Raw genomic sequence first — 24,719 nt, 5'->3', positions numbered from 1 at the left:
TTCGGACTGAGAAATGCCAAGGCTACCTATTAGTAGGCTATGAATGCCAACTTTTAGGATATGATAGGAAAACATCTAGAAGTATACATAGATAATATAATGATCAAATCAAAAAAAGTATAAGATCATATCAAACATTTGAGGACAAGCTTCTTTTAAATAAGGGAAGTAGGCCTTAAATTAAACCCATTTAAATGTGCATTCGGTGTGACTACAGGTAATTTCCTTAGATTCTTGGTCTACAAAAGAGGGATTGAAGTAGACCAAAATAAAGCACAGGCTATCTTAGAAGTAAAGGTGCCAAATAATTAAAAAAGTACTACAAAGATTCCTAGGCCAAGTTAATTAGCTTAGGCATTTCATTCCAAACCTAGCAGGAAAAATGAAGGAGTTCTCCGAGCTTATGAAACTTAGGGATGCCAAGGAATTCACCTAGACCAAACACCATCAGGTGGCCTTTGACAAAATCAAAGAACATTTGACAAGGCCCCCAGTCTTAGCAGCCCCAAGGGAAAATACACCATTCATATTGTATTTAGCTTCCACTGCCGCGTCCATAGGATGTATGTTAGCCTAAACTGTTGATAAGGGACATGAGCAGGCAGTTTATTATTTAAGTAGGTGTTTAACTCCCATAAAGACTTGATACTCACCTATGAAAATAGCATATCTAGTACTATACTATGCTTGTACCAAATTAAGGCATTATATAATAAATGCAGTTGTGTATTGATTTCACTTTCTAACTTAATTAAATACATACTTGATCGGTTAGTCATGATAGGCCATATAGGAAAATGGAGCTTGGCCCTGGCAGAATTTTCATTAATATTTCTACCCCAAAAGTCAATAAAGAATTAAGCATTAACAGCTTTTCTGGCTGATCATCCTTTAACTGGATTACCTAAAGAAAAAAAGAATTACCCAACTTCTCAGTAAATCCAATGCCCTGGGTGCTTAAGTTTGATGGGTCTAGCAGAGAACAAGCATATGAGGTCAGAGTGGTAATAACATCTCCTACGAGTGTAAAAACCAGGGAGAATGACAATTAAGGATCTCTTAAGGACAATAATTGCAATTAGGGACCCTGAAAAATAGAAATCCTAATTGAAGACCATGGTCTTGAATTGGGATAAAAAATAAACCTGAGTTTACAAAACTGTCCCCTCATTAAACACTGAAAAGTAACAGGAAAAAAGCTCATCTCGTGTGCTCTGTTTTCTTGTTTTTTGGCAGGAAAAATACTGATGGGATGTGCTCTCGTTCGCTAAAATGTTAGGGACAAATTAGTGGAGTGCATAATCATCTTCTAATAGGTAATTATATGCATTGCTTCTTTTATATTTCATCCTCTGTCATGCACGCAAGAGAAATCTACATCTTCTTCTTCCATTTCTCTTCCATTGCTTTATTTTCTTCCTTTACACACGTCCTCTGTCATGCATACACACAAAGAATGTTTTAGTCTTTACAAATGCTATCTTGCACCATTTCTCTTTGTTTTATACCTAGGGAAAAAGGTAATCTTCTTAATGATTAATAGACTATATATATAGACATGCACAAGAAATAATTTCTGAGAACAACACAGTTGAAAAAGTTGAGGAGTAAAAAATAAGAAAGATGTAACATGGATGCTGAATTTTTCTAATTTGTGTTGAAAAGTAGGTGAATGTTGAAAAATGTAACATAGGTGCTGAATTTATGTAGTCAAGATTGGGATTATGGAATGGATAGTTGTGAAGTACTAAATTTGTATGTACTTGTAGTTGTTCCAGGTTTATTTTCCATATGGCAAGTACTTCAGCAAAAGAAGTATTTTGTTATCTTCATGTTGATGGACATTTTATAAAAGATTCACAAGGGAAGATGACTTATGAAGGTGGGAGATTAATTTCTAAATTGATTAGAGAAGGCATAAATCATGAAGAGCTATTGAGGATGGTGTCATCAGTGATAGGAGTTGAAAGTGGTGCAGCGGACTTGAAATTTACAGTGAAGTTTAGTGAAAACACATCCATATATTTGTTAGATGATGAGGGAGTACAACATTTGATAAAGTAGAATGATGAGTCATCACATGTGTGTGTTGAGACAAATGATAATGAAATACATGGAGCAATGGATAATTCGATGGAATAAGTTGTTGTTCTTAGTTATTTGTGTGTTTAATTAGTTTAATCACCATTTATATTAACTTGTGAGTAATTGTGAATGTAGGATGGAGGATTTGTTACCATGGTCACTGCCAGGATCTCCCTGTAGTCAAGAGCTTAAAAGTATATTACCCTCTTTGCCATGTTCAACACAAAATGCTCTTGCACCATTGCCTGAGGTTAATTTGATAAAATGGAAGGATTTATTTATGGGTGTTTGCTAGACATTTAATGATGCAATTGTATTTAGAAAAGCACTATATAAATACAGCTTTACTCATAGGTTTGGTTACATGTTTATGAGAAACAGCCCTAAGAAGATGATTGTCAAATGTAATATTGATGGTTGTAAATGGAAGACAGCTTATGCTCTTAGGAAAACAACCTCTGTATTATGTGTGAAAAAATTCCAAAATGAACACATGCATTCTGCTTAAGACAACCTCCTATTAAAGCAAAAGGCTAACTCAAGATTTACATCATCAATCATCATTGATGCTGTGAGGGGGAATGTGGAGAAAACTTCAAATGAGATTAGATAAGACCTCTACAAAGAGTATGGGTTAAATCTCACATATCGACAAGCTTTGAGGGGAAAAGATAGAGCATTGGAGGAAATACATTAGCTTCAACAACAATCATACATATTAATCCCATGGCTCTGTGAGAAATTAAAGTTTGCAAAGTGGGTTGCCTCGACAAATTACAGATCTAATAGACTTTTTATTACATATGGATGCTGCATTAAAGGGTTTCTCTAAGGTACTCGTCCAATTTTGTTTATTGATAGAAGTCATTTAAGTGGTCCATATAAGGGGACTTTGCTAGCAGCTTCTGCAATTGACGCAAATAATGACTCATTTCCTTTGGCTTATGCAATAGTGGGTGGAGAAACATATGATAATTGGGCTTGATTTCTTGAAAATGTGAGAGGGATCACACACTAAGTTCAATTGACCATAGTGTCAGACAGGCATAATGCTATTGTTGGTGCAGTGCGTGTAATATTTGATGACAATCGACATGCTTTTTGTTATCGTCATGTCAAAGAAAATTACAGCTTCGAATTTACAAAAATTAATAGAGGCATGCGAAGGATTGATGGGATGACTAAGGAAGATGCACTTAAGTTGTTGGATAATATTGCATATGCAAGGTTGAAAACGGAATTTCATGTTGCTATAGGTCAAGTGATGGTTTTTTTCCCCACAATTAGCAAGATGGTTAGAAACAAATAGGGATATAGATCATTAGGCCTTAGCAAGATTTCCATACAAAAGATGGGACAACATAACAAATGGGGATGACCATGCTGAATCTTTCAATGCTTGGCTAGTGAAAGAGAGAAAACATCATATATGTGCATTGATAAATGAGCACCAAGTAAAAGTAGTGAGAAAGCTATACAATAGCAAGATAGAAATGGCAAATTGGTCAAATGGAGTTAGACCATGTGTTGAAGCAAAGTTGAGGGAGAATGTATTGAGAGCTGAAATTAAGGTGGCTGACCATTATAGTTTGAATATGATACTAGTGAAGGTAGGAAACAATGACTTGAGAGTAAAGTAACATTGCAAGAATGCTCTTGTCAAGAATGGCAAGTGGTATGAATTCCTTGTACACATGCATGTGCAGCAATAAAGTTAGTTCATGGTAATGTATATTTATATATTGAAGAATGCTACACTATCCATACATAAGAAAAAATTTACAGCTCCACAACAATTCCAGTGAAAACCATTGACATGCCTCAGTTGATCGAGCTACATTATGAAGATTATGAAAGGAATACATTTTTGAAACCACCACTGACTGCATGTCCCCCAGGGTTACCACCTACCAAGCAAAGAGAGTCACAATTTCAGAATAAAAAAGTGTATCATTGCTCAAGATGTAATCAAGCTAGACATACCAAGAATAGATGTAGGAATCCCAATCTAATGTAGGGATTGAAAGGGGGTGAAAATCATATGCATATTAGTTATTTTGAAATTAAAATGCATATGGTTTTTATTTATTTTGTGCATTTTGCTATTGAATGACCTTTTGTACAAACACCCACCTCATATATTTTTTGTACTTGTAGAGGTGACAGGTTATGTAAATGGGATTGTAGTCTATGTTCTTTTTTGGTAAGCAAACTGCATAGGTACTATTTAGGTAGATGGGATTTTTTTTGTGTAAAAGGGATGCAAATATAGCGTACATGTATTGAAATCAGTGTAATATAATGTTGATGAAAATTTCAGGTCTAAATTTGTGCGAGCGAAAATGCTATCATGACATAAGACTACTGAATTCACCAACATAGCATAGGGATATTGCTAATGTAACTACTGACAACATAGAACCTCACTTGGGATTAAATTTTTCCACAGTATTTCAGACATTTAAGAGACTTGTCAGATAATGGGATCCAATAACGTTAGTTAGGAATTTCATATCCAAAGCAAGAGAAATTCCTACCATATGTTGTGAAATGAATAACCCCACTTGGGTATCATTGTTTATCAGAAGATACTTGTTAGAAATCAAGATCCAGTAACCTTACTTGAGAATTCCTTAACCTGAGTTAGAAAAGTAACTAACATATAATGTGAAATGTCTTAACATGACTTGGGAACTCTTTTTTTAACGGTAATTCTTGCCACAGATTAGGTTCCAAAACCTTATTTGGGAATTCCCTAACCTACCTTGGAAATGTAACTAACGTATGTTGTGAACGTGCCTAAAGTGACTTGAGAATTCATTATTTAAGGATAAGTCTTGCCACAAGTTGGGTTCCAACAAAGTTGCTTGGGAATGTTCTAACCTAACTTAGGAAAAAGGTGAACGTATGATTTAAAAGAGCCTAACGTGACTTGGGAATTCACTGCGTAAGGATAAGCCATTTGGCACAAGTTTTGTTTCAGCAACTTGACTTGGGAATTTGGTAACATAAGTTGGGAAAGTAACTAACATATGTTGTCAAAGTTCCTAATGTGACTTGGGAATTTATTATTTGATGAAAACCAATGTGGCATAAGTTGGGTTCCAACAAAGTCTCTTGTAAATGTCCTAACCTAACTTGGAAAAATGCTGAACGTATATTTTGAAAGAGTCTAACATGAATTAGGAATTCATTGTGTAAGGATAAGCCACTAGGTACAATTTGTGTTCCACCAACCTCACTTGGAAATTTCGTAACATATGTTGTGAAAAAACTAAATGTCGAAAAGTAATGTGAGTCAATAAAAATCAAGAACGGTTTGTTAAATTTCTTGTACATGTAGCCAAAGTTTTTTTAAAAATTAATTGTTGTATCATATACAAGAAGCCACAAAAAAAATACTCAATTACATAAAGGTGTAATTTACATATCAGAAATGTCTACACTATGATTTCAATCTTTTGGATTCTGCATGCCCAGCATTCGAAATGGACATCTTGACTTGAGAGCCCACTCTATTGTGTGAATGAGTCACCAGCCAATACAATACCTCACTCCTCATTTCACTCAATTGTTCCTACACAATCAGATAAAGTCAACTTATAAGATACAAAATTGTCACATATAGAAATTATATCTTAACTTTAACATTTGTTCCTACTATTGTTGGAGAAGGCATAGTAAGGCTGCCCCATTCCTCTCGTGCAGTTTTATTCCACTATCTAAGGCAAAAGATAACATACATTTCATAATTAGATTTACAAAAAATATAAAATCTGTCAGCATGTAGTTGGGAAATATACACTTAATTATATGTACACAATTTCAGCTTTTTTACTCACGTCGTCGGTTGTTGTTCCATAGGCACCACTTTCAACTCTAGGTCATAATTGTCATCAACAAGTTCAGGTTTCAATTTCATTAAAATTTCTACAAACCTGTTTTTCTGAGAATAATAACAAAGTAAATGAGAAGCTTTCACCAACAAAATTTTATATATCATTATATGGGAAAAGGCATACCATAAAATGTGGCATTTTTTCCTTCTCTTTTGGTAACAGATCTTCCTTCACTTTCTTTATATTCTTCTTTTTCATCTTTAATTCTTTATCAGATGGTAGCATCGAGTCTAGCACATACATTATGGCTGTTTTTTGTCTCCACAACATAGCAAAACCAGTGCAATGCAAACACTATAAGGAAAAAATGAAATCGCAATCTCCTATGTTATACCGATGTTAATTGGCATAAAGTCCTTCAAATAGCTATCTAAGTCCTATCGTTTTGTTGGTGGATTATGGTTCCCTCAAATGAAAATATAACACTTGTACTTGTAAGCACCTAATAAAATAAAGGATTAAATCGTAAGACAAACCACAAAATTGCATAAAAAATGTGTTGCTGCACAACTTGATCCTTTCCTTTTGTTCTTTGACTAAAAGTCTTCCAATTAATGTAACAACCTACATAAAAAAATAATAGTTACATTAAAATTTTACTATAACTTGATCTATTTTAACTAGCACACTTGCTTACCAAACTACTAATCCATTGTCTAAGACCTAGACACTTGCATTCATATCTTGTCAGATAATACTGCTCAATCTCCATAATTTTCTGTTAGAGAAAACAAAATGGGAGAATGACAAATAAGGACCTTGGGAGAATATAATGTCAAATTAGAATTTTTCAACACTAATGTTCCCAAATTTCAATACTCCTTCTACCATTTTTCAGTACTAAAGTTCCTAATTTAGCATTAATGTTCTTATAAAGTCCTGGCTTGTCATTCTCCCAAACAAAATTATATCAACTAATCGATTATAAACATATCGACTAGTAAGATTGAATATCATACTCATGTCCCTCATTGGGTGGAATAGACTTTGTATAGTATTGGTAAACTTCTTTCTCTATACATTGTCCTCTTTCTTCACGTCCTCTTTTTGCCTTCCCTCTATCATCCAAAAAGGGTGAATGAATAGTGCTGACTATTTGTCGTTGTGACCTTCTTAATGTCATTTCACCTTTAGAATCTTATTTTGTAATTGGCTTTTCTACTTCTTCTTCTTGTGCACTCGATTCTCCCTCCGTTTCATTTTTATCTCCTTCTGCTTGTCCTTCCTCTTCTTCTTTTTCCATCTTCTCTGGATCCCCTTTCCTCTTCATTTTCATCTCCTTCTACTTGTCCTTCTCTTCCTCCTTCTCATCTTCTCTAAATTCTCCCTCTCTCTTCATTTTCATCTCCTGTCTCTTCTCCTTCCTCTTCTTTATTGTCATGTTCCAACTCTTCCTCCTCTTCCTCTTCACCATCATACTTTTGAATAACTTACCTCTTTTCTCTTTTACCTTGGAGCTTGAGGAATCTTTGTGCAATTCCATGTTAAAGGTCAGAACATCTCTGTATACCTCTTTTATGTCTTGCACCATATAAAATATCATATGTTTAAAATTACATAAAAAATAACTTTGCTAATTAACAACTATCATTTTGCCCTTATCGAATCATAAAATGAATTCATTTCTGGAAGCTCCTATTGAGAAGCTATCATATCCTCGAGAAGAGGGATACAAAATGCCATGATCACTTGCCTTCTCAAGTTGAACTCGTGCTGTCACTTTCCCCTTTGTCTAATATTCCCAAGCATCTTCTTGCGATGACACCTTAATTAGCTCCAATAGAAACATTTGAAAGTAGAAAATCTGCATATTTACATCTATATCATATAACCCATAGAATTTTGTAAAATAATTAACTTATAACAAGTTATATCTTAATTCATCCACATACCGCAAGAAGAAATAAGCATCCGCCAACAATTTTTTTGTGCCCATCCTTCTTCTCCCATGCTTTATATTCAGCTACCTCCTTTCCAAGCTTAGATAGTATAAAGGATGACTAATCATAACATACAGTTCCTAATTTAATCCGGACATGATCTTCAATAGTTTATCACTTATTTTGGAACTCGAACTTGGACAAAGAAAATTCTCTAAAAAATAGAGAATGAAGAAAAACTCAATTTATCATTTTCTTTTCCCGAGAGTATCCTGTCATTTATTACATTATAGGATACTTTTTTAAAGTCCTTGTTTAAGGACTTTAATTTTATTCTTATCCCCATTCATATCAACCATCTCGCCATCATTAGGCAAGCCAAGTAAGGCATAAATTTTTTTACCATTGATGACTTTCCTTTGACTTCTAATGAAAAGGGATGATATAGGAGGATCAAATGCCTTCATCACTTCGTCACATAAATCTCTGGACAACTTGTGACATTTAATATTTAAAAGCTTACCAATCCTATTATATTAACCTTATCCCTCAAAAATTTTTTGCTTTTTGATATAATCAAAAACTTCCTTTATCTTTTGTCAAAGAATACCTTGTCTCAAATGGAATCTGTCCAAGAAAAAAAAGGCAGCACCATTACTTGAATTCATCATATTTTTCATGCTTAAGGTCAAAAACAACATACCTTGTAAGGCTTTTACACCAGTGTTTTCCTCCTTAGCCAGACGCTTATAGTGATCTTGTTCTTCTAATGACAATTTTTTCCATACTGCAACTGTTTTCTATATTGAGTTTTTTCAAATCATTTCCTTGGGTTTTGTATACTTGCCACGATACACCGCTTTAAACTTGCTTAAGCCAGAACAACTTTTTTTGCCTTAAAAGATTTCTTTTTGTTTTAGTCATTATCCTGCACACAAAACAATGAGAGTAAAAAACAACTACTATTAAATGTATCTAACGTCACTAATGAATATACATTAGAACACTATTGGATTTAACTAAACATGAAATCTGAATTTTCTCTATAGAGCAGGGGAGGGGCCAGGAAAGTCATAGTTATAAAGCCTCCCTAACCTTTACCTCCAGAAATAGTATAAAGAATTTAAATAAACCATAGCTTAGTTGACATCACCAAATAATATTTATTTCAAAGGGATCCCAGAAGGACTGGTTGAAATATATGAATCTTAGTTATATCATCCATCAATTCAACATCAATAATTGTTGTAAAAATAAATCAATTTAGGTCAGAGCAACTCGAGTATCAAAAGAATGTTTAAGCTCGGCAAAGAGTTGCATAAACAAATATTATATGAAGGTAATTATCTATCCTAGCTCATCATACTTCATCAATAAAGAGTTGCAACTTCTATTGCATAAACAAAATATCTGAGCTCAACATGCAGTATCTGAGCTCAAAATAATGTTAAAAATTTACAGCAAAACAAGAAGAACTAAGTGATGCAATAAGACGAACACAGAGCCCAAATAAGAGGAACCAAGATACCAGCTCGGCCAACAAAAGAGCAATGAAGAGGAATCAAGTGAACTAAATGTTAGAAGTTTCCAGTTTCATTGCTAGTATATGTGCTCGACCAGCAAAAGAATAGAGCAAAATAAATTTATTTTATAATATAAAAATACCACAATGCCTTGACGAACAAAAGGCTTCTCACCCTTCTTCTCAAATTCATGGAAAAATCATAGAATAGAGAAACAATCAGGTTCGAATATCACAAAATATAAAAAAATATGGAAACCATTTCGGGAATCCAAATGAACATTACTGTAATTCGAACACTAGTGCAAATGCATTACTGGAATGACACTAGAAAAAAATGCACAACTAACAAAAACATAGAATCAGTCTCGGCCTTATCGAAGAATAAACGAAAGGAGGGAGGGAAAGAGAGAGGCACCAACCCTGGAAGAAGAGAAGAGGGGGCACCAACCACAGAGCACGCACACCAAACCAAAAATGGGAGCAACAATAGAGGACCTCTCACCGACGACTGCACACCCCTGGAGCTAATATAGAGAACTCGATCAATGATAAGGAGATGGCTAAGCCACGATGAAAAGAAGCAACTAAGGAAGACGCCAAAACAGAGCATGAAAAGGGCTCTCTCATGCATGAGTACCTTTGTTTGAGCTCAGGGACATTTTTGACAATTCTGATTATTTTTTATCCCTATTAATTGGGATTTTTATTTTTTAGGGTCCCTAATTGGGATTAATATCCTTATGGAGTCCTTAATTGTCATTTTCCTTAAAAACTATATTGTCTCTTCAACTATATTTTGAATGTACTAACAACCAAGGCTGAGTACGAAGCACTACTCACAAGGCTCAAAATCCTTTAGGAATTGAAGGAAAGCTGCAAGGTAGTCATAGAAGGGGACTCCCAATTGGTTATCAAAAAATTAACTAGTGAATACAAGTGTATAAGCCTAGCTTTGGTGATGTATTACATAGGGGCCTATCAAATCTTGTTAGATTTTGAGGAAGCAACATTGACACATATCCCTTGAGCTTAGAATTGGGAGGCCAATGAACTGGCACAAATAGTATCAAGGCTAAGGCTTTCACCCAAACTCACCAAAAAAATAATTGTAGTAGAACAAAAAGAGCATCCTTCGATATCTCAGTAAGGTTTGACAGTACTGTATGGTACAGTCTCACAAGAATTAGCTCAGATTGGTGAGATAATTTCAAAAGTTATTTACAAAATCCTAGCCAACAATACCCTTATAGAACAAGGATATGTGCCCAACACTTCATTTTAATTGGAGAAGAGTTGTATACGAAGGGCCCTAATAGGTTATTACTTAAATGTTTAGCATTTACTGAATACATGGAGGTTTAAGACAAGTACATGAAGGAATGCGCAAGGCCCATCAATCAGGACAAAAAATGCAATGGATAGTGCACGGACACGAATATTACCAGCCGTTAATAAAAATGCCAAACTCATGGGCTAGCACAGCAAATACCAACATCAAACATGCATCCTACTATTAAGCCATAGCTATTCAGAGGGTGGGCTATAGATGTAATAGGAAAAATTTATCCAGCCTTATCCAAGGGCTACTTATTTATCTCAGTAGCCATGAACTATTTCACAAAATGGGTAGAGGCCGTCCCAATGAAGAAAGTCAAGCAAGATGACATTATTAATTTCATACGCGAACAAATTGTATTCCATTTTAAAATTCCTCAAACGATCATTACAAATCAAGGGACCACGTTCATTGGAAGTGACTTTAAAACCTTTGCCAAGGAAAGTAGGATCAAATTATTAACATCCTCACCATACTATCCTCAGGTAAACGGGTAGGCTAAAGCTTCTAATAAAGTAATCCTAAGAATTTTAGAGAAAATAATTGAGCAAAATCCTAAGGAATGACACATGCGAGTTCATGAAGCATTATGGGCTTATAGAACATCAAAAAGAGAAACCACGAGCATGAGGCAGTATGTGTTGACATATGGACACAAGGCCGTGTCACCAATAGAAATAGCAGTTCCTTCATTATGCATTGCTAACAATTTAAGAAGATCTTTAGTAGATTACAATGAAGCCATGATGAATGAATTAATTCAATTAGATGAGGTGCATTTACAAGCATTAGATCACATGATCGTCCAAAAGAAAGAGATTTCAAAGACATACAAGAAAAGGATAAAAAAAACAATTTTGGATGAGTGAACTTGTATGGAAAATCATTTTATCGCCTGGTGCTAAAGACCGGATGCTTGGTAAATGTTCACCTAACTAGAAAGGACCGTTCAAAATTGGCAAAACATTAAAAGGAAACACGTATTGGTTATTTAGTCTCTATAGGATTTCATACAAATGGGCCATAAATAGAAAATAATTAAAGAAAATTGGCCGTCATAATAGCAACATACAAAGGGAAATAAATCTACACAATAACCCAAGCCCTCGAGTACCTCAGGATCACCTAGAGCAAGTAGAAACCCTAAGAAAAAATCAAAGTATATTTTTATTTATAAAATATGATATAAGGGATAATATAAATTATTCTACACCATAAGCACGGATGGTATCCCATGATTCTATTGTTGCATCTAGCTTAGTGATTAGTGATTGATGTCAACTAAGGGCTGTATCCAATTCAATCATGAAATAAAGCTTTTCCTTAAATATGGCTTATGCCTCATCCAGGACCTTAGAAGTGGCCTTCAACTCAAACTCCACATTACCCTTTTCAACTTGTGCCAACTCCTCCTCAGTAGCTACCAGTTATTATCTTAAATTAGCCACCTTAGTTCGTAACGAATTAAGGTGGGCCATATGTAGGGTAATCTCCTCAACTTGATCGTTGGTAGTAGTTACCCAAGCCATGACGTCACTTTATTCATCCTTAATAGACCAACTCTTCATGAGATAGTCTGAAAGGGATGAGAGCTACATACGACAATGATTGATGGTGTCATAACATTTGGGTAGTTGGAGATAGAGGAACTCTAGCTCGGGTAAGGGAGTAGCTCTCTCCATAATAACTGTGGCTTGGATTAGCTCTTCGTAGCCTTACTCAAGAAGTAGTAAGGGATTCTAGCTAAGTTGTAACCGAATGATCTTCTAAGGATCCAAGACCACTTCTATATCAGGAATATGGAGACAGGCTAAAAGGGTATCAATGGGGGCCGCCATCATTGAAATAGGTTAAAGGAAAGGTAGGTAATTAGAAAAAAAGTATAATAAAAACGTACCTGACTTGGGTCCACCATAGCTTTGCTCTTATCTATAGAATGAGAGATAAGAGTAGACTACAAAGCTTTCTCCACTCGGTCCCAGGAGTAGTGGGCTTAAACTCATCCAGCATGGAGGCACCCTGAGTAGAGGCTAAAATGACTATTGCAGATCCTTGGATTGAAGGGCTAGCAGTTACTGCACCAGTACTAGCTAATCTAGATAGCTCCTCAACAGGTCTTTCAGAGCTTAACGTCCCAGAACTTCCTACTAGAGTAATAATGGGAGTTACCTCTGGAGCCGCAATGAAGGCAACCTCTTAGACTTTATTAGGAGCCCTAAGACCTTCTAAGTCACCAACACCATCTGAGGCCACAGTAGAAGTAACCTTTCAAACCTTGACAAGGGCCCTAGAATTCTTTAAGCCTTTAGTCACCTTTAGGGCTATAGTATAGGTGATTTCTATATGTTCATTAGTAGCCTTTTGACCTTTGAAATTACCTCAGGAATAGCAATAAAGATGACTGCCTGAGGATCTGAAGCTGAAGTCCCTAACCCAGCAAGTAGAGGAGGATTGATTTTGTCATCATCTGAGTCATCTGATAGGATCACAGAATGGTGGCATTTTTGAGAAAGCCTATCCCCTTAAGGATTGGGTTCAATCAGAGGAAGTGCAGGTAGAGGATGTACAAAAGACACTAAGGGGTGATGTCATTTTTCTTCTCTTGGAGTCTAGCAAAGGGGACGGGGCTCATTTCCTTTTGCCAGAGTCATTCCCCTTACTTGTGCAGCTCGGGGGATGACTCTTCTTAAGTCTAGGCTTCTTGGGGATTGAGACATGTGAGGAGTCATCGTCCTGCTAAATTTTTCTAACCATGACTCCTAGTGAAGGGACCGTCTCAATCTTAGAAGTAGTAGAAGCATCAATGTTGCCCCTCAAGAAATTCACCAACACGAGCAATTGTGCCTAATCACAATCTACAAAAATCAAAAACAAGTCAAAACATACAAGTAACAAAAAAGAGATAAATGGTAGGCAACACTTACTAGTATGACTCTTTATGATGCGTCTAAAGTGTTGGGGCCACCATTTATTGAAACAGAGGTAGGCATCCTTGTCTACTATCTCCACTTTACATTGCTTCGAGTAATGTGTGGAATGGCTACCAGATCAATGGCCTCTCTATTTAGCATCTCCATATTGACTTAGGGAGATAGCCCTTGGGGAATGCATTAGCTCAGCCCAAACTAACCCACCACTAGTTAGGGATGATAGGACTCCATAAAAACCTTTAGAGACTTAGAGGAGGAACTAGTGAAAGGAAGCCACATTTTCCTAGGGGTGGTTGTCGAGAGAAAGATCTCATCTCTAAGCAACAAGGCAGGTTTGTTCTTCTGATCTACTAGGAATTGATACCAAGTTAGAAGGTGGTGATTCAAAATATAGAAAGGCTTCAAGGTCCTCCATAGGGACCAGCTTTGTCAATAAAAAAACTCAGAAATTTTTCGACTCATTAAGGGTAAGAGCACCTAACAGACCAGTAAAGGGATGAGTAGCGTTGGACTTCTTGGGGAAAGGCTCCCAACAAAGTATAGGGAAGTAGGTAATCATCCACAATTTTAGAAACCAGACAGGCTCGTGAAAATTATTGAAAGGCTTGTTCTGTAGGGACTCCCTCATGCTGTCATATAGATGACATAGAAATATGGTCCTTAGGGCCAGTTGGTTACTACAGAGTAAAGATTGAGTAATCTACAAATTAAATTGTATGGGCTTCCCTTCCCCAAGGGCCAAGATCTACTGGCTCAATAGGATCCAAATGAAGACCAAGTGTTCTGTCAGGGTCATGGGCTTATCGGTTGGCTTCTCTAAAAATAACTCAATGATCCTTGTATAAGAGCCAACACCCCTAATCTTATATTCTAGGTTGGTAGGCAAAGTGACATAAGAGTTGTGCCTTTCAAGGATAGCAAGAAATTTCTCCTCCCCAATAATCGATAGCCCTAGGAACATGAACATGTCTTAAAGTATGACTGACATTGGGCCTAACTTAAAGAAAAAGGCATTGCAACTAGGAGCCCAAAAACTTAGAAGGCTATTAGCAAATTGATAGGAATATCAACATCAGGCAATGAAAGCTAGATTAGGTCATAAAGACCCATCTCCTTCTACTGTAATTCGTAAGTCTACTTTAAGCACTTAACCTAGTTGGACTAAGCACTAGAGACCGTGGCAAGTTATGAAGTTTTTAATAGGAGGATTTAGTGAAAGTTGAAGTTGTTTGGGTCAATATCAGGTCATAAATTGAGGTTAAAGGCCATGGATTTGGCTGAGTAAGAGCATTTAAAAGGTCAGGAAAGATGGTCAAATACCTAACGTCACTCTTATTGAAAATGCAAAAACTCTAAGGAGAGGTGCTAGAAAGACAAAAAATGATAAGATCAGCATTTATCCCTAAAATATGAAGATCAAGCAAAAAGCAAGAGTCTTACTAGAAAGTGATAGAAATATGGAAAGATGAATCCTTCTAAAGCAAAAATAAGGCAAACATTAGATTAAGAACTCAATCCAAAAAAATACGAGTTCAGAATGAAATATTTACCTTTATGAATCCTCCTAATAGGGTAATAGGGTTTCGAATTGTGTCTAAAGAATTGGGAAAACTCCCAGCAGAAGTATTAGAGGGAGCAGTAGTAGATATGGCTACAATAAAAGAGGAGGAAATTATTAAGCAGAGGAACTAAAGAAATGAGAAGGGCAGAAGCTTAAAAATTAAGAAACGGTAGAGAGAACAGAGGTATGGCAAAGACAGGAAATAAAATTTATATTAAAAAGAAGACACTCAGAGATGAAGTGACATTTTAGCCTTTTTTAAACGTACCATATGGCTTATAGTTACCAGTCACTGGCACACGGGCATCATTGTTTGGGCTAAAATTGAAATGTCACATACTAAAAGCTAATAGGCTAAGTAACTAAAGAGTCAGGCCGATTTAGCAACCTAAACAAAGGGCCAACCTAAATCCTATTGGATTTTATGTTTTAATGATTACAAAACCAAAAGAAGAGGTATTTGTTATATATGCAAATATAAAGAATCATAAATGAGGACATAACCTCAAGAGCATGAGGAATCAAGAGAAGATGAAGAACTTTAAGATAAGTCATTTAAATTCTCTTTGATTCAATGTGAAAACTTTGAGAGCTTAATCACTTTTCATAATCTTTAAAATGAATTCATCATATGCCTCATTTATATGTATCAAGACTTATCTAAGTATATTCAAGCTTGAAAGTCATGCCTTTCTAGCATGTTAAAAATCATTGTGGCTGAATTTTGTGTAGACTGTAGAATTATGTGTGATTCTACTTGGGTGCTCATGAAAACCAGTATGTTGGGCACATTAACTGATAGATCACACAAGAGTCAAGAAGTGATTATATGTGATTTATCACTTGTGTTATGTATGCCTTAAATGTTACTTCTATATGCAAAATCACATGTGATAGCCACTGGTATCCATGCAAGTTTTAGCAATTGTGTTTTTATTACATTGTGTCAAAGGCTATTTCACGCGTAAGAACTGATGGTAGCTACACGTGATTTGTTACTTGTTACACAATCACATATTGCTATATTGAGTCTTAAGTCATCTCAAGCTGAGTTCACCTTATTCAAATGTATGATCCATGATTCATATATTCATATCTCTTGATTATGCATAATCTTGCTTGAGTGCATTGCATTTCCAAGCATGAAATGTACCCAACCTAGTTTGAGCCTTACTGCCTGCTATTTCACGTATGAGTGAGGATGTGATTTGTTCTCCTGAATGGATTAAGTCTGGAGATGGTTATTTCACGCATGATAGCTTTTTGCTTCCATACGAGTTTTGTTCATAAGAATTAACTTTGGCATTCTACCATCCATTTCATGTATAAGACTAAAGAGGTTCCACGTGAGTATGGTCACACAGATCTGAGCTTCACTTTCTGTAAACAATTTCACGTGTGAGAGCATAGTGGTTTCACGCAAGATTTGTCACACAGAATTGATGATAGTTCTATATGAACTAAACCATGTGTGATAGCTGAAGGTTTATATGTAAGTTCTAGCACATAAAACCAAGTACATATTCACATATACAGAACCACACGTGAGAGTTCATGAGGTTCAAGCATGATTCATCACATGATTCAGCAAGTCACTTGCAAAAAAATTACAATAGCTAGAAACACTGCTCTAACGGTCTATCAACTATCAAAACTATATGTGTGATTCATTTCAAGCCTGAACTACAAGTTTTGATTCTTGAGAGAACTTATCTTTATTTAAACATTTAAAAAGCTTTCTAATTGTGCTTAAACATCTTGCATTCATTCATCATTCTTGAAAAGAATTGTGAAAATGCTCTCACAAGTTTATAAGCTTTCAACTGTAATTTTATCTACTCTTTAAGAGAGTCTATTTGTGAAAGTTTATTTCATTCATCTAAAAATTTTGAAAAGGTATTTTTTAAGTGGTTGTAATAACTTACTAGATTGTAGCAAGGTTTGTTAGTTGATTCAAGATAAGTTAAGTTTTGTGAGTTGTATTATGGTGGCAAGCACCCATTGAAGCTTATGAATTTAGTTAAAAATCTCAAGTGTGATCTTAAGGACTAGATGTAGGGCAATTTTAGGGTTGAACCAGTATAAATCTTATGTGTCTCATCTTTTTCCTTCATACTAAAGCATTTCACTCTTTTAAGTCTTCAAAAGTTTTTAAGTGTTACCCAATTCACCCCCTTCTTGGGTGCCAGCCTATCCTATAAATCTTAAGAGAAAGACTCGATTTGATAAACACGTTGAGATCCCATCAATTGCAAACTCACTTCTTAAACTATTAGTACATAGAATCACAATCTTGAATAGTCCTAAATCTCGCAGAGACATGATCATTATTCCCGTAGACCGTGCGTAAGATGATCCCTGATATTTTGTGAGTACATTTTACATTTCGTGGGAGCATCAGCCATAGCTCTATCATTATAAATAGAGGATCAATCTATAGAATGAAGACACGAACATTGCTCCAAAAAACTTATATTTGGCACCCATAGCTCTTAGATTTATCAAGTAGTTTTTACTTATAGCTTTTATTTTCATTTTCAAGCTTATAATCCTTTATGCTTTGTAATCTTTAGCATTAATCAAACACTTATTCTATCAATTCTTGCATATCTTTTATATCCAGGTAAACTATGGTAATGGGCCTCGAGAACCCTTTGTCATTAATTGAGACTCAACGTCTCTGGTATGCTTGGTAATTTGTTGTTCCCGATGACCAGGTACATAGATAATAAATACACCCAACTTGCCATTTTTGTTAAAAAAACACATTTTTGCATTGCATATGGCCACAAAAGATGACCTATCACTATAGATAAGGAAGCATAAGCCTTTGCATAAAACCTCATATGTCATAATCAGATATTTCAAGGGTGATTTGAGAACTTTCTATTTTATAAGATCATTTAAATATTTTATCTATTTGTCCTTTACTTTTTAGATTCTTGATATAGAAAAAATGTAGAGTTTAACATATTTGGAATTTTTAGGTTTTTTGCTTATAGCAACTTTAATAATATACATAGATCTATTTTGAGGTTTTAGAAAGTTTAATTTGTATATATTAATTGTTTATGAGATTTGAGGACTTTTTAAACAACCCTCCAACCAATACACCTTTTAAATCAATGCTTTTGGGTTATGAAAAATTAGGTTAAAGGGCAAAAATATATGAAGTTTTCTTGCAAGGGGTGTCTAATATTTTAAACTTTTTTAGAGCAATATTACTCTTATACTTTTAAAAATACTGCAACTAGGCCTATGACTAAATCTAATGGATGTTGACTACTAAAGTATATGCATTGACTAAATGAATGGAACTTATATGGCAAAAAAACCCTCACAAAAACCCTAGCCACTACTACAGCATGGTTATTATCTCGCTATTAGCCCCACCTTGAAATGCTAGATCCAATCTTTATTGAATTCTCCAAATGGTAATGGACTATGATCTTTAGTTACGTATATTGGATACTCAGGACCTCAAGGTGCAAATTTATCTTTCGAGGACTAAATACATGTGCTGTTGAGATTTTACATCAATACAAGTACGTGCTTATGGAAAGTATCATCAATGAGAAGCTCCACCACACAATATTTCAATGTGAATAGATGATGGAATCATAATGGACAACAACTATGGGCAACACACATCGAATTGATGTGGATAGGTCTGTTAAAACACTCAAACGCAATATGCGGTGGTGTGATTAGAGATTGCTATGAAAACTGGATAGTTGGTTTTCACAAAAGTCTAGGACATACTTCAATCATAGAAGTTAAACTTCTTACCACAACGACAGGTCTTGAATTGGTCTAGTAGCTAGCTTGTGAAGAGGTGAAGGTATAAATTGATTCTTGGAAAAATTACATGTAGATTCCATAGAGCTAACTTATTTACAAATAAGTCTTATAAAATTTGTAAATAAGTTAGCTCTATGTATGGTTACAAATAAGTCTTGGGCCCAAGACTCATTTTACAAAATCATTTAAATCACAATGCAATCAGAGCAATACACAGCAGAAAAGATTCATATACACCCATCTCAATCATTGCATGCATCTAAACTCATAATATTAAGTCAGAAAATGGTTTGTGCACCGCGGCGTGCAGTACGTGCACCATAGCATGTGGTACAGAGCCACACACTCAACCTTTTTGTGTCATACGCCGGCATGTGACACCATGCATTGCGGCATGTCTATTCGAATTTTCGCTATCATTTTGATAGCAAAAATGACAAACTTCCAATGTACGCCGTTTCCATATACGACATTCAATTGGAGTGATTCAAATACCCACATGAAGCTTAGCTCATAAGCTAGCTAATGAGATAGGTTTAGACACGATCTAACAGTCTGATCAAAATTTGAACACTTGGGTGCAAAAAATCACTTTTTCTAAAAATTTTGTGCACCTAAGCACTCAAATTGATCCTTTTTCTCTCATTAGACCACACAAGTCCTTGAATCAAGTCTAAAAGGACCTAATACACCTAATTGACCACAATATATCATAATCATACTCATATATTGAAACTTGACCCTTCTACAACAAATTTTCACATTTTTTAACTTTACACATATTGCCATTTATTAGCATAACTTGGCTTACTTGGCCTTTTTCTCAATATAATTAAATACATTCACATTCATAACACATGTACATTACAATCTTAGTCCCAAATTACTCGTTTCATTTTAATTTCTCACTTAGGCTTAAGATTCACTATCAATCACAACAATTTCAATATAAACATACTTAAATCATAGCCCTTAATTCAGTTCATCACAAATACATACAATTGGGCTAAGATTCCATAAAATCACTAGTCAAGTTATACATGAAACCCTATGGCAACTCATTTACACATATATACACAAGTTTCTTAGTTTGTTACACAATCTTAGAGCATGTACGGCTTCACAACTCAAGCCGATCCAGACTCTCTTCCCTCACCCTAATCACTGCCTAGTCTTGTAAACATGTAACCACGGGGGTGAGGTAAAAATCTCAGTAACAAAATAACTCACTCCTATTGACTATCACATATAACAATATGGAAGTAAAGCATAGTGTACCACTTAAATCTCCTTAAGATAACATTTATATCATATATCTCATTTTCATTCATATTCATATAACACATATCCATTCCCCACTTTTCACCATTCTCACATAACATTCCATAGCATCTCGTAGCATGATCACTACTGATCGCACCTCTAAATTACCCTGACATGAAACCATAGGCTTGCCTTAGACTAATATACACTCTCATTAGCCCTGAGCTCACCTGCAACGGTAGAATCACCCATCTAAAGATATTTTTGCATACATATAGACTATGGTTTCTCCCAATACACACAATGGGGTGTTGTTAACTCTAACACCGTATCACATAGACTAAAGAGTCTCATATATCCAATACCACACTTCAATAGGCACTAAGGGGATCTTCTCCAACACCGTACCTCAATAGGCATTAAGGAAAATTGTCTCCAACACCGTACCTTATCAGGCTCTAAAGAGGGCGTGCCATATGGTCTTTATCACCACCTCTCCACTCAAGTGAACTCCCACCCCTATGATCATGCTTTCTGAACCTTTTAAAGTTCCTCATTACCACTTTATATACTTTCTTTCACAACTTATATATATAATACATGTGATTTGAAATCACACATTTCAATGCTTTTATTCAATCAAAGGCTACTTCATACAAGATTCACACAATGCTATAAAACATATTTAATCCAAAATAAGTTCATGCACTACATAGCATACTCACATATAGTTACAGCAAATAGTCAAACAAAAGGAAGTTATTCGATTACCTCAACCGTTCTGTTACTAGAAAGGTTACCTATGGATTTCAACCACCACTATAACTTATCTCAAGCTTCCTTTCTCTACTCACATGTTTAATATGTAAATCTGAACACATTTGACACATTTTAGTCATTTGGTTTATTTTGACCAAAAACTCACATTTACTACTTAGGGTTATATTCATCCGCAAACTCTTTTCTATTTATCCATTCAGGTCTATTACTACCTGATTACTACTTTACATTATCTCAACCAGTCTTATTTCACTCAAACACGATTTCTGCCCTAACTTTCTCTCTTTAAAAGCCAAATTGGGCTTATGAGTTCAAAGCTCTATCATTTCAACTTTAAACCAGTCACAAAGCTCTAATTTAACTCCTGAGAACCTTTTTATTACTATTGGAAAAGAATCAAACCCCTCAAATTCTACCGACTCAATTTCCTTATAACTTATTTTCAAAGAAATTTATGTAGAATGGAAGGTGAGAGTTATATGTAGCTTACCTGATAAGTTATCAATCAGAAGCACTTTCCAATAGCCTGAAATAGCTTGCTCTAGCTTCTCAGCCCTTCTCCTCTCCTTCCCTCGTGTGTTTTCAGATTTTCTACACTAAAAATCTAATTCACGACTTAAGAAGGCATTTTCTAATCCATGTGTCACGGCGCATGTAGCATAAGCCATGACGTGTGGCATAATGAGATTTATTCTCACCATGAGCACTTGCTTCGGCTCGAAATGCATTCCTTTTAGCCGTATCTATTCATATAACACACCAACAAGTCAAATCATCAAGTAACTATTTAAATCTCTAATCCCACACTAATTACTACTTTACCCTCAGTTAGTAAATAATCACAAGATTAAGAAATTCAGGATGTTACATCCTAAAAGAACCAATTAATTCAAATTAGATCCCAAGTTCCAAACTCTAGAAATTTACAGGTCCATCTCTCAATTTTGCAACTGTGTTGTGACAAATTTGCAACTTGTTTTTCAAATTTTAACATGATTGAAAAATAAAAAAAATGTATTTTTCCTATTAAAATTTGGAATACAAGTTGCAAATTCATCATAATGAAGTTTGCAAAATTGAAAGATTGAGTTACAAATTTCTAAAATTTAGCACTTATGGCCTAACTTGATTTAGTTGATCCTTTTAGGACCTCTCTGTCATTCTTCATTATATCTATAACAAGTTGAATGTGAACTTATACTGTACTTCTAAAGATGTCATTAGATGTGCCGACTTTATGGCTAAAACAGGCCATAAAAACAGTTCTAAGACCACCTTAGTGCACTCTATTCCTAGATGATATGTGGACTTTATTCATGAAGACCAGCAGCACTTGCTCCTTATGACTAATTTCTGAGGAATTATCCTCTCAATTTTTTTCATGTCTTTTATGTGTAACTTTCTTCAAGCTTAAGCTTGGCACTTTAATTAAAAAAAAAGAAAGAAAGAAAGAACAAGGACTAATATCGATAATTAATAGATTTTTTTTTGAGATAATAATATATTTTCCATTAAAAATTATAAAACTTATAATCATACTGTACTAAATCATTTTTATCAACCACACCTCTAAATCATTTTTATATTAGTTAGAAACAACTAAATGATGATCATAAACTCATGCTCCTCCGTCCATCCGGTCTATAATACAAGGTATTAGTAATTATCATATGGTTCTATAAAAATTAGTTAAGATTTTAATCTTTTAAAACTTATATATATCTTTTCAATTATGTTTTCATTAAATATTCTATATAACTTAATAATAACAATTGAAATTATAATAAACCATTTTTTAAAAGGAATAATAAATATAAAGATATAGTTGAAAAAATATAGGAAATACTCAATGACTTGTATTCTGGATCACGCATAACTTCTACAAATTACCTTATATTAAAAATTCACCTGCTATGAATAAAATGTTAGATAAGGCTGGCACTTAAAAGGGAGGGTGAATTGGGTTACACTTAATTTTTCTGAAAAAGTATGAAAATTGGAAGAGAGATGCAAGCAGTAAAAGATTTGATACTAAAAATTTATCCTAGTTCAGCCCAAAACTTGGCCTACATTTAATCCTCAGGATCACCCTTGAGATTTTCAACTATAATCACAAGCTTAAATAGGTGCTTGCAACCTCAGTACAACTTACAAGACTTGACTAGTCTTGTTTCAATTAACTAACCTTGCTACAACTAACAAGTTGTTACAATTCACTTAAAAAATCTCTTTTCAAGATTTCAACTTGGTTTCAAAGAAAAATTCTCTAAAAGATAAACTCTTTATGAAGAGTAGATTAAGTACAATGAAAGCTTAAGAGCTAATGAGAGCTTTTTCATAACGTTTATCCAGAATGATAAACGAATGAATGTAAAATCTTTAATGTACAAATCAAAAGCTCTTAAGAATGTTCAAAAAAGGAATAGTTCACTTAATTGATCATAATTCTTGTTCTAGACTTGAATTGTGTCATATATATAGTTTCGTAGTGTACAGACCATTAGAATAGTAAATGTTGCTGTTGATGACATTTCTTGCATGCAACCAGGAGATTCATGCATGAAATAGAGCTAAGCAAGTTCCAGTCAAACATATATGAAAATTCAAGCATGAACACTAGGGTGACTCACGCGTGATTTGTGAGGTGAAAAGATACAAATTATTCTATGTGACAAATTAGGCATGGTTCCTTCAAGCTCTCATGTGTGAATTGGTTGGTAGAATGTCAAAGCCAATTTGGGTGACAAATCATGTGTGGAACAAACCAACTATCACACATGACATAGCTGGTTACAAAACCCAAGCCATTCTGAATGAAAAATCATGCGTGGAACCCTCTACCTCTCATGCATCAAATGGCTAGTTACAAAATCAAGCCATTCTATTAGATAAATCACGCATGGAACCAATATGTATTCAAGCGTGGATTGTATGATAAAAAGACTTAGTTCCTATAAGGGATAAATCACGCAAGTGTACTATACAAATTAGGCTTGAATTGGCTTAAGGCTTACTTAGGCTAAACGTGTTCAAGGAACAAAGTCACAAAACACATGAAAGTTTTCTCTTTCAGGCATGAAACATCATTACTTAAAATGCAATGTAGCACAATGTGACAATTCAAGCATGTGTACAAATAGGTTTCAAGTATGAATTGGAGCATAAAAGCTTCATCAAGGTATCACACAAACAAAGGTAACAAATCACGTGTGGATTACTTTTGATTCAGGCTTGAAACATCAGCCAATGTGCCTATAGTGACAAATCACAAGTGGAACCATTTTAATTCAGGTGTGAAATGTCATGTAGTGAAAAGTTCAAGTTCTATAATCTAATTCAAGCATGAATGACATTACTTCCAAGCTTGATTTGACTAAGACAAGTCTAAGGTGCACAAATAAAGATTTATGAGCCTAAGATGATGCATTCACTTTAAAATAGATAAAATGTGATTAACCTTTCATAGTTTTCACATTGAATTTAAGAGAAATAAATAGCTTAAACCTATATAATTTCTTCTTCTCTTGATTCTTCAAGTTCTTGACATCCATGGATCTTTTATATCTGCATAAATAACACACACCTCTTCTCTTAGTTTTGTGATCATCAAAACATATGATTCAACATAAAACATAGAGAGAATGAAAATGAGAAGAAAG

The sequence above is a fragment of the Prosopis cineraria genome, unplaced genomic scaffold (assembly GCF_029017545.1).
Source record: "Prosopis cineraria cultivar Desert tree isolate PC_DT_omini unplaced genomic scaffold, ASM2901754v1 PC11, whole genome shotgun sequence".
Taxonomy (NCBI): domain Eukaryota; kingdom Viridiplantae; phylum Streptophyta; class Magnoliopsida; order Fabales; family Fabaceae; genus Prosopis; species Prosopis cineraria.
Note: the sequence above shows the minus strand (reverse complement) of the source record.